The following is a 12,267-nucleotide window of genomic DNA, read 5'->3' as shown; positions in this document are numbered from 1 at the left end:
TTTTTGCTCGTCTTCCCACGTCTCTCAGGTAAAAAGAAACAATTCCAACAACCAGGTAGCTAACTTCTGAAAGGGTGAGGGGTGGTGAGGAGAGCAAACGTGTTCCGCCCGGGCAGTTGTAGCCCGAAAGACAGTGCTGATTGAGCCGCTTCCTTCGGCGTGCCTTCTTGGCATGCCTGCCGTCTACGAGTCTGCTCACACGGGGTGGCCGCCTTGTCCAAGGCAGCGCGGCCTTAGTGAGTAATTTTCCGGTTGAAAGAGCCCAATTGAGAATGTGATGCCGCTTCGGCGAGTACATTTGTCTCCGATCACCCTCCCTCCCTCCTGCCCCCAGGCCCCACTCAGCGGCTCGCGCCAGGATCGTGCGAAGAATTGCCGCCGTCACTGCTGAACCTTTTCTCTTTGAAGATAGCACGGGCAATGCATAGATCTTCCCTCTCAGGAACTACATTTTTCTGTACGCTTGGTCAACGATGCTACAATTCACTTGCAGTTGTATTAAGTTGGTCTTCTGGTTTACAGAAACTGGAAGAGACAAGTCGGAATTCTGCTTTTCTTTCGCAGAAGCCGTCCATAGAATACGATCACTCTATATTAAAATGACATACCGCCTGGATATCATTACCATTCGCTGAAATCCCGTACCCTTGGCGTTTTTCGCCTCTTCCAGAAAAAAACCGACCCTTCGTTGCCGGGAATTAAAGCCGGAATTTTTTTATGGCAGCGCAACTCCGGCGGGTAGGGAGAAGCATCACTATCTTAAACAATTCCGGTGAGGTATCGGATATATAATTGCTGATTTCTTCGCACTCACTCACTCACTCACTCACTCACTCACTCACTCACTCACTCACTCACTCACTCACTCACTCACTCACTCACTCACTCACTCACTCACTCACTCACTCACTCACTCACTCACTCACTCGTTCCTTTGGTAGGGCAACGGTGCTAACAATAACTTTTTAACAGCAAGAAGCGGATGTTTCCTTCCCTATGTTTGCTTTATCGTCTCGATAAAGCAAACGCAAATAATGAGACAGACAGACAGACAGACAGACAGACAGACAGACAGACAGACAGACAGACAGACAGACAGACAGACAGACAGATAGACAGACAGACAGATAGATAGATAGATAGATAGATAGATAGATAGATAGATAGATAGATAGATAGATAGATAGATAGATAGATAGATAGATAGATAGATAGATAGATAGATAGATAGATAGATAGATAGATAGATAGATAGATAGACAGACAGACAGACAGACAGACAGACAGACAGACAGACAGACAGATAGATAGATAGATAGATAGATAGATAGATAGATAGATAGATAGATAGATAGATAGATAGATAGATAGATAGATAGATAGATAGATAGATAGATAGATAGCTAGGCAGATAGCTAGATAGATAGCTAGATAGATAGATAGATAGATAGATAGATAGATAGATAGATAGATAGATAGATAGATAGATAGATAGATAGATAGATAGATAGATAGATAGATAGATAGATAGATAGATAGATAGATAGATAGATCAACTTTAATGCATGCCCATTATGAGTTGAGTAAAATGATTCATCTTATAACTTCCTGAAACGATGCCCACGGATAATTTCCGCAATGACAGCGTCGCGGGGTAATGACGTGGCGGCCATTTAATTGCGCCGGCAGCAAACCAATGTGGGGGAAAATCGTCGCCATCGCGGGGCATCGTCGTCCAACGATACGTGAGCGGCTCCCTCGCCTTCCTCGCCATTTGCGGCAAAAGCTGCGAATTCAGTCATTACCGCCGCGGTGGATTGAGACGCCGTCCTCGTCCTTCGACGTACAGACAAAACCCCGCCGCGGCCACTAAGACAAAAGACGGAGCGGCCGACCTACCCCTCCTTCTGTTTTCTCTTCGTCTCTACCTCAACTAAGGCATTAAATACAAGACACAAAAATTTCGCTGATTGCACTGCCTCTCGCTTTGTTTTTTGTTTGGCTCCCTTGTCGCTTCTGCTTTTGTTCCTAGCTAATTGGCCGGCCATCTCACGCTGCCCGTAGGAAGATAAAAGCGCATTTCGCTTTTTGTACTCGCTATACGTTTTACTCGCCGTTGCTGTTGCAACTTTGTGTGCGACCGTTATATTTCTAGATAAATCCTGGCTCGTGTGAAGAAAAGACACCTTTCAACTTTCTCGGGCCCCTCTCTCCCCCACGTCCGTCCCACAGTCACTTTTTTTGTGTTCTCTATTCTCCTAAGAGGGATCAGAGAAAGAATGTGAGCACTGACTGTCTTCGTTCAGGAAGGAGAGTCGAAGGAGAGGTTGGGAGACTTGTTCCTGCCCAGCACTTCGTACTGACATCTCGGAGCGCGACGCCTCAGCGTCCCTCTTCGTTTCCCGTCCTTTGTTTCCCGCTGTCACCACCCGACGCTTCCCTCTGGCGGGGTTTGATTACGCAACTTTCTTGTGGCATATCTGGGCCCTCGCTCGCCATTGCAGCGCAACCGAAGAAGTCTACCTTTTATGGTCTCCGCTACATGCCTTTGTGGGTGGCTTACCAACCTGGCGATTACATAACGAGCCTGTGAACATTTTTTTTTGTTTTTTATGCGCTTAGTCGTCTTCGTGGGCAGAACGAAGACACGTGTGTATTTCTTTTTTTCTTAGGCTTGAGCTTACGGTTCAATGATTACTGCTTGGTTGGCATGCATTATATGTGTGTGCTGGAGCAGCCTATCAGGCAACCACACTTCATGACTGCTTAAGTTTTTGAAGAAATTTGTAAGTATGTCTGTGTGCATATGTATATTTGCTTGCTTGTGTACGTGTGGGCTTGTGTGTGTGTGCATGTGTGAGTGCGCGTATATGTGTTTGTGCTTGTGCGTATGGGTGTGGATGTGCGTGTGGGCGTGCGTTATTATGCATGTACTTGCTTGTGTATGTGTATGCGTGCGTCAGTGTGTGCAGGCGTGTGTGTGAGTGCGTGTGAGTATGCCTGCGTGTGAAGGAGAGAGAACGTTGATGGGAACCGAAGCGATGACATTTGGAGCAGTAGTGACTCTAGCTTCAATTCGCCTTCGTACAACAGACTGAGCAAAAATACTTTTCACGAAAAACGTTCCCGCAGTGCGTATTTTGATTCAGGTACTTGTATCCCTAGGCTGCCCCTCACCCCAGAGTAGCTTGAAGAAGAATGGCACTGATTTGCGATTTCTGTGAATTTTTATAATATGCTTTCTGTTCTCGAGCCGCGAAACTGCAAGTAGGTGTGGAAAATGCTAATCTCGGTACATTATAAAAAATATTCACTGCACCAAATTTATTTAGCTACTATGGTTATTATGCAATGGTAGGCGATGTTACGACAGCATTTAGAAGCTCAGTCCATAAAATATTTTTTTTTCATCTTTAGCTAACATAGGGCTGCAGATCAACTTCAAAAAAGTATATGTCCTCCATTAAACATCCGGAACAACGTTTCTATATTATTCCTATTAGCGTAGCGCTAACATGCATGTGTTTACATGAGCGCAGGCAGTTTCTGACAATCAAAAGCAGGAATGTCTCTTATGAACACGTTGAACAGGTTGAATTCAAAACTCGCGATCTAATAATGGTAGTTCGTAGTTCAGAAGATCACGGTGCGTGGCAAGTTGGCCGCATTTTTCTTTTCCTGACTACGCGCATATATCAAACTGCAAATGTGCGCTCAAGGTTAATTAAACTAGCCCCCTCTCCCTTTTCAGTTCCGTTAATTTTCTTCGGCTGAACAAACTTACCCTTTTCTTTGAGCATCATTTTGCATTTGCCACTCACTTTATCGGTGTTTTTAAGCTTCAAAACGAACACTCGAGAAGAGAAGATAAACACCCCTATGCTGCGGTTAACGAATACGGCGAGAGTTGTCAGTGGGGCGGCCGAACGCTGTGCGTGCCTCACCCCTCCCCGCATTTAGCAGTTCAGCCTGGTCCGCACTTGGGCGGTAGTCCTACGAACTCCACTCTAGCCCGGGATAAAAGCCGTGACGCGATTTGGATCCGGTATGGCCGGAGCGCGGGGACCTAATCAGATTGGGCCGCACTGCAGGGTCCGAGACTGCAGGGGCGCCGTTCCATTTCCGGCCAACCGCCGTGGAGAGATTTTCGGGTCCGGCACTCCGTCGTCGCCCGTAAGGCTACTCCAGGACCGCGGTTCCGCTCGGGATAATGCTGCCGGACAGTGCGTGCGTGCTGCCAGCGGCGGCTTCCAATACGCGAACGCAAATTTTGCGCCCCTCGTGTAGCTTTGATTTCTAATGCAATATCATTGAAAACATGGAGATCCAAAGAGGTGGAGAAACCGTGCAATCCGATTATGTAGTTGCTTTTCATTGATATGTTGTGTAGGGCCCTGATGCCTTTAAAGATACGATGTTTCAGCCGGTCTGCTTGTCGGAGGTTGATCGCCATTTTATTGAGTGGTGGGATGTGGTGTGGAGTGTAGTTGCATAGGTACTGCAGTTGAAGTGTTTAGGGATCAAGTGAGTGGAGTTTTTTTTTATCAAGGCGGACCTTTATAATGAATAAGTACTGTTGCGGACATTATTTTGCGAGATTCGTTCATTCATTCATTCATTCATTGAACTGCTTACAGGAATTGAGTACGTAATCATCGGCTTCTTGCGGGGTCACAAAGCGCGCTTTGCCAGGTGACGATAAATAACCTGATAAATGCACATGTTTTACAGGAATTGAGCAACGAATGATAGGTCACCAAACAAAAAACTACTGTAATATTTTAGAACAACAGCGATAACATATATTGCTTCCGTTGTATTGCCTTTTACCGCAAACCAAGATGTCGATTAGAAACAATGTGGTTCTTTCTGTTCCTTTTTGTTCGATAACTGGGACCATCCGCGCTCCGCTCTTACCATAAAAAAAGAAAAGAAATATGTTAGAGTCTGGTGGATGGGCGTAAACTTCATCTGGGTTTATTGCCTATAAGTCGCTTCTTCTTGGTTCGCCCTTGCGACTTTGCTGGTGATTTAAAAGCAAATTGAGTTGATGATATACTGCACTCAAAAATCCCCAGTTTTAAACAGCCCCGCCGTAGTTAGACACTACGGAACGATTATGATCAGCTGAAACTTTAAAACGCAGACCAGAATGTGGCTACATGACGGAGTTTTTGATTTAAGTTCAAAATGTTTTTAGTGTACCGCCCAACCAAACTTTCTTTTTGCGTTGCGCAGGTAGGTAAGCGCGTAGACGATTTTATTACATACATAAAAATAAAATGTTTCTAGGTGTATGTAGTTTTGTGCATATTTCATAACCACTCGGTACTGTAAAAGCGAACCAAATGCCACAACGCGTAAAAAGCAGTAAATGCAGTTCGTCAAAGTGGCTGGGCTTTCTTTTCTGTCTGTCCATTTTTGTCGTATTTTTCTATGCTTTATTAAGTTTCAGTTACCTAAAGCGCTTTGCGAACACAAAGCACTGCATTTCTAGCATCTTAGAACACCATGAGAATGTATTTTCTTTCCACATAAAAAGAATATTATGTCACTTTAACCCCCGCACCCACATCCATCGTCCTCCACGAGAACTGGGTCGTTCATCACTCCATTGTCCCGCACACACGAAATGGCAACTTTGTTGACCGGGGATTATCTGATCGCTCCATATTTAGAGGTTTTACTGGGGTTCCCATACCATGAATCAAAGTTTCCAATGCAGAGCCCTTATGCACGATCATATCGCCCACTCCATCGGTTGGTCGGTGTGTAGCCAGTATAGCAATAGCGCTCCTTGGTGCTCCGGCGGCGATGGGAGCGTAACCGAGGCAAACAGCCGAGATTCTTGCCGAGATTCTTGACGTAAAGCCAAGAACGCTCCTCCCCAACTAGCGATAACATGGCACTGCAGTCATGAACGCTTTGTATTTTAATGGGGTTATCTCCACGACAGCCGCTACACATGTCGCTGTAGCCTACCGCTGGCTACACAGGCAGGGCGTTGATGTGGGCTAGGTGGTCACGGTTGTGAAATATTCCGTAAGCGCATAAGAGAACAGGATATGAGAAGAACACAGCACAAGCGCTAGTGACATGTGTTATTCTTTCGCCGTGTTCTCGCGTGCGATAACTAATGTTTCTTTATGCATTACGCCGAAGGGCAACAGATTAGCTACGAAGGAACTAAAAAAAAAAGAAAAACTTAGGTTCAGTCAGGAATCGGTAAAACACGAAACTGAAATGTGCAGCGAATTCTGCAGCTGAACATGATTTGCGGGTCGGCGGCTGTTTTGTGGGTGTGCTTGGCGAGCGGCGTCCTGCTGGCGGGTCACTTCGGAAAAGGTGTACTGGCGTCATTTTCGTGACGGATATGACGTCAGTGAAATCTTGGCGTATCCTGGCATAAAACACTTTCGCCTTAAAATAAAAACCCGTTAACGAACAACCCTAAGTATAAGGTACTCGTTAGTACTAAATATTGCTTCCCCGCAAGAAGACCCTGTGTGCAGGGGTGCACCCTTTACAGGCCACTTACATCGTACTGGCGTCACTTCCGTAACGGATATGACGTAAGTGCAATCTTCGGGAATCCCGGAATAAAACACTTTCGTGTCAAAAAACAAAAACGAAGAAAATATGCTGAGCCGAGAGCAAAACTTGTTTGTTGTGGAGCAGAGAGTAACGGCAGGGACATTTCAGGAAGAACATGAGGCAAGGGCGATGGAATGACCTGTATTTAAAATGCTTAAAAAACAAAATAAAGCCACAAATTATATAAATCAAAATAAAGCGAAAAATGACACAGATATCAAGGTGGGAGGAAAAAAGACGCAGATAAATTGAAAAACAAAGCACGAAAGTGGAGCTACGATGATAAATAAAAAAACGAAATTTACAAACCATGCTGGTCATCGACGTCACAGTTGTGAGCGATCGTTTTTCTGCGCCTATCCATGCCCTTCTTTACCGTTTTCTGCTTGCGTGATAGATGTAAACCATGGCATGACATGGCGTGGCCACCCGGGCCAGCTTCATTCAAGCCTGTAACTATGTGAATTGTGCACGGCTATATACGCCGAATCGGAACACTGCGTATACAGTGGCGATCTGGCGCGACTAGCGTCTTGCGCGGCCAGCAGTAAAAGTGGAGCACGGGCTCACACAGACAGCACCACCCACGCCTACATCCTCCTTCGACTCGTAGGCGGCCCCTATTCATATTCTGCTAGTTAGTATTTGCATTACTTTTCTTTCCAAAACCAAATCGCTGACCTGTCACAAAATACGATTATACGGCGACTCGTATAAGTGCTTTGTTGGCTGTATTTTTCGAGAACGACGGCCCGTGAGTTCAATCTGATCTAGCCAAGCGCTCTTTTGCCTTTCATGTGTTTTCCTGTTCATTTTTTCCCGCGCTGACGGCGACAGATTTTTCCTCGAAACGAGCATCGCTCACGGCAACCACTTCACACACGAAGCGCCTTCTTTTTGTGTGATAGACGAAACGTTGAACAAAGTCAGACCGCTGAAGGTTGTACAGCTATTTTGATTTTCCTGAAGTGAAACGTTAGCACAGTGTCAGGTCTTTCCGTGTGCAAAATGCAGACTATGTTTTGCACTGAAATGACTTGAAAAAGTTTATTTTATTGTCCAGTTCTCTCGGCGAGAACAAGTCGGCAAGAATGCAGAAAAATCGTCTTTAAAAAGGCACGCATTCAATGAAATCAATTTTCTTGGGATTTGCATGAAAGGAAAAGGGCTTTTAGGGATCGAGATGTGCATTTTACCGACATCCTTACAGTTTACAGTAAAATGTTTTCTATGGACTACAGCTTGGTCGTCATCGTCTCCGCATCCGCATGTCCTTCTTGCACACAAACCACGCACACGAGCGGGAACAGGAATATGCTGGCATGCCGCAGACTGGCTTCATAGACAGTCACATAAGCTCAGCGACCATGCTTAGCGCATTCATGTCAGAGTTGCTGTCATATGTATTCACCACGCAGAAATTGAAATCGCTCAATTGGAAGAAATGCAGTTTATTTTGTCTAAAGACTTCAGATTAAGTACTCTTTCACTTGGGAATGGAAACCAACTGAGCAACTAAAAATTTGAAACTTTATTTTCTTATTGCAATGGTTTCCCTCGAATCCTAAGGCTCCATCCTGATATACCAACACCACTACCACCGAAGAGGCGGCCATACTAGGTCTCGCCGCCACCACAGCCTCCACTGGCTCTATAACCATCCTTACCGACTCGCACCAATATTTCCGATACTTTCTGACCCGATGCATTTCACCACCCGCCCTCAGTCTTCTCCAGACAATAACTACCCTGCCCCACATACAAAACATGCTGACTCTAGGCCATGCCCCGCTCTCAGGGGATGAGGCGGCTTACTCCACTGCCCGCGATAACAACTCTGGGCTTTCCCAACGGGGACGGTCGACTTCCCCGTGAATTTCGTCATGCGAACGTCACCCTAATTCCGAAGCCGCGCAAGCAGCTCTCGATAGAGATCTTCGACCGATATCGCTCACCTCATGAAAAGGAAAAATGTTTCAGCGACTCATTCTGGCTCACATAAATAGGTAAGCAGAAGAACAGGAATTGTTGGCACCCAATATGCATGGCTTCTTGGCCTGGCCTACGAGAAACGATGTCCAACTGAGTCTATATTACGATCTGCTGAAGGACACTCTTCCAATCCTGGCCTTGGATCTAACAAAGGCATTTTATAAAGTACCTAACCAAGCAATCCTGGCAGGGCTGGAGCCCTTAAGGCCGGGCGTACGATCATACAACTATGCTCGTGTATTTATACCGCCCAGAGCAGCCACATGAAGGCTGGGTGAGTTAGAATCACCAGCACTCCAGCTGCCATCATGTGGCACACTTTAGGGGTCGGTTCTACTACCCCTATTTTTCAATCTAGCAATGTCACACATAGCTTCCGTTCTGAACTGAGTGCCAGGCCTCCAGCACAGCATGTACACGGATGACATAACGCTATGGGACACTCGAGGAAGTGATGCGCACATATTAGAAACATTTCAAGCTGGTGCTAGAGCCGTCATACAAGGAGTTTAAGTGGCGGGCCTGCAGTACTCTCCGACAAAGTCAGAACTTTTACTTTTGCCCGCTAGAAGATCATGACCAAAGCGAGAAGCTTCCATCTGCGTTTCAGTGAACGGAAAGCCTGTACCTCGGGTCACCAGCCTAAAAAGTTTAGGACTCCTACTGCAGAGTAACAGGCGCAGCACGGATGCGCTCAAAAAGCTTTCAGCGTATGTCACCCAGGTAATCGGCCTGCTCCGAAGGATCGTTGCTCGAGAGCACGGCCTCAAAGAGCAAGAGCGCCTGAGACTTGTCCATGCGTTCCTAATCAATTCGGATTATATAAGCCCTTACCTATCGTTTCATCACCCACAACGAGATAAGAAAAGTAGAAGGCGTCATCCGCAAAGCATTCCGAGCCGCTCTGCGGTTACCTACCGCCGAACGCTTCCACTGTCAGACTGGGGAAAACAGGGGCATACAATACGACAGCAGAACTGATAGAAGGCCCCGCATTCGCCAAGTAAACCGCCTGGCGCGCTTCTCCGTGCGCAGAATTCTCCTAGAAAGCCTTGTGATCGGCCCAGCTTAAGGGCATGCGCTAGTGTGCAGCATTAGGTCATCAATCAGAAATCACATTCTCCTTGGACCCATCCCAAAAAATATTTACCCATGATTCCTTACCGAAAGGCGGACGCATCCAGCCATGTCACAACGTCGAAAATTTCCACCTTCCAGAGCTGCCGCCTAGGCAGACGCTGCAAAATATCGACATGAAAAGGCATTCGCTATCACCGTTATTCCCTCCTCATCATCTCCTCGTCTCGCTGATCTCACCCTTCGTACCTGACACCCGCATGTTGCTGAAGAGACGGCTATTGCGCTTGCATTAACCCAAAGGCTCAGCCCCGAAATCATATTCAGCGATTCGAAAATGGCCGTCCAGAACTTCGCCAAAGGTCTTTCTTCGGCCCCGGCACACAAAATGCTGTCTAAATTCACAATCCCACACTGTCGGAAGACATTACGCCTCTCCCGCCGCAAGCTTACCCCCTCCCACTCATCCCTCACTCTAGAGAAAGAATGCCCCTGGCTTCAACTACAAACGAGATCCCTACCCTGCAGAGCCGTCCGGAATCATATCCACCAATCCCTCTACCCATCCCAACTCTGCCCCCGTTGCGGTGAAAGGGATCTTGTAAAAGAAGTAGCTCTGCCTCTCTCGTGCCCCACGATCATCATCACGAGTTCACACGATTAAAGTAATTATTGGGAGGGGTCTCGGCGGCTTGTCCCTTTGTCTACATATTTTTGGTGCCGAAACCCGGGATCGAACCAGAGCTCAATAAGACTCCTCACAAGGCTGCATCTAGGGGCCGGAGTGGCTCGGTTCGTGGGTCCACCAACGCCACGGCATCGGAACCACCGTTGGAAATCGAAAATGCAAGGTGTCGAACTCATTTGGCTCGCATGCATTTGAAAGGAACTCTCCACGCAGTAAACAATTTTTTGGACGCGGACTATGCTCTTTCATTGTTGCGCGGGGGAGGATGTTGTAAAAGAAGCAGCTTTGCCTCTCTCGTGCCCCACGATCATCATCATGAGTTCACAGGATAAAAGGAATCATCGGGAGGGGTCTCGGCGGATCGTCCCTTTGTCTACAAGGCCCATGGTCCAACACCAAATTTAGGCTTCTGCGGAGTACCCATCCCCTAGCATTAATTTCCTTGACCACTGGAGGAACAGTTGGGCCGCTCGGTCTTCCAGCTCCAAAAAGAGCTCGTAGCTCGCGCGGCTGAAGTCATCGCATCATCCACCCCCTAATTCTCTATGCAAATAAAAGTTATTTCTCTCTCTCTCTCTCTCAGTCTTCTCCAGATAATCAGATAATCACGACCGTGCCCCACGTAGAAATCCTGTGGACCCCACGTCACACCTAACTCCCAGGAAATGTGGCGGCTGTCGCCGCTACCCCCGATATTCACCTCTCGGCATTCCCATAGGCACGGGCGACTTGGCAGCACCCCCTGCAAACTTCTTACTCCCAGTCGCTACACAAATATACCCCCCCCCCCACCACCAGAGCCACCTCCATTGCTAACCCCCTCACATCTCCCTCAACACTTGCGACGCCCGGCTATGGCGCAGACTCCGAATCCAAACATATTTCAACACTCATTTCCTTCACCCCATACAACGTACTATATGCGCTTACAACAGTCCCACCTGCCAAACTCCCAGTACGACGTACCACCTCGTATGGGCATGCGCCGACCACCCAACCCCTCGCTACCCCAACACCGGAGCAGTAGGAATTCGGGCCGACCAGTTCTTAGCTCGGCACTCGGGAACATCTCGTCTCCCGGTATAGAGATTCGGTGGTCGCTCATGGCTTTCTGAACCCTTGCAAGAAGAGGCCACCCACCTGTATTTTAGTATGTTTTGCCAGCTCAAACAAGTGTTTTAACTACAACAAAATTAAATACAGCGAAGTGTTTTTTTTCCTGAAAAACATTATATGAGAATTAGCCGCTAACACGTCTCTAACTTCATTCAGAGTTTCATCTACTTTTAATACTAATACTTTTAATACTTACAAATACCTGGGTGTTTTCTTTTCTTCTGACTGTTCATGGAATGTACATGTGGATTATGTTGTCGCGAAAGCTGCGAGAGTGTTAAATTTTATTCAGCGTAACTTAAGATGTTCGCATCAGCGACTTAAAGAATGTGCGTATTTGACGTGTGTACGACCAGTCTTAGAGTACGCCTGCGCTGTCTGGGACCCGGCGCAGGTATCTCTCAGTGATAAGATAGAAAAAATACAGAACAGGGCGGCAAGGTTCGTCCTGGGACGGTATCAATGGCGGGAAAGCTGTACCGCTATGAAACAAGAATTGAATTGGGAGCTGCTTTCATCACGTAGAAGAAAATTGCGATTAAAACTTTTATATTTAATATTTAATAATAAAACCGGAATCAACAAGGACATGTATTTACAGACGCCATATTATTTGTCAAATCGAATTGATCATTCCTTTAAACTGAGGGAATACCGTCCCAGGACTGCAATTTTTGCAAATTCATTTTTTGTCAAAACGATACATGAGTGGAATGGGCTCTCAAATGTACAAGTGTCTGCTGTGAATGAAAACTTGTTTTTTTCGAACCTGTAACCCCCCTGCTATAACGCCTTCGGGC

The 12,267-nt window shown here is 46.7% G+C and overlaps 1 protein-coding gene across 2 annotated transcripts in view; it reads left to right on the top strand.

Annotated features, from left to right (window-relative positions):
• Positions 1-12,267, top strand: part of LOC144144572 (neuronal acetylcholine receptor subunit alpha-7-like) — a 178,685-nt gene that overhangs the window by 84,901 nt on the left and 81,517 nt on the right. The gene's annotated exons all lie outside the window — the stretch shown is intronic.

This window comes from Haemaphysalis longicornis, unplaced genomic scaffold, assembly GCF_048455015.1.
Source record: "Haemaphysalis longicornis isolate Haplotype H1 unplaced genomic scaffold, Haemaphysalis longicornis Haplotype H1 scaffold_7, whole genome shotgun sequence".
NCBI lineage: Eukaryota > Metazoa > Arthropoda > Arachnida > Ixodida > Ixodidae > Haemaphysalis > Haemaphysalis longicornis.
The sequence above is the reverse complement of the archived record's forward strand: the minus strand, read 5'-3'. Positions and strand labels throughout refer to the sequence as shown.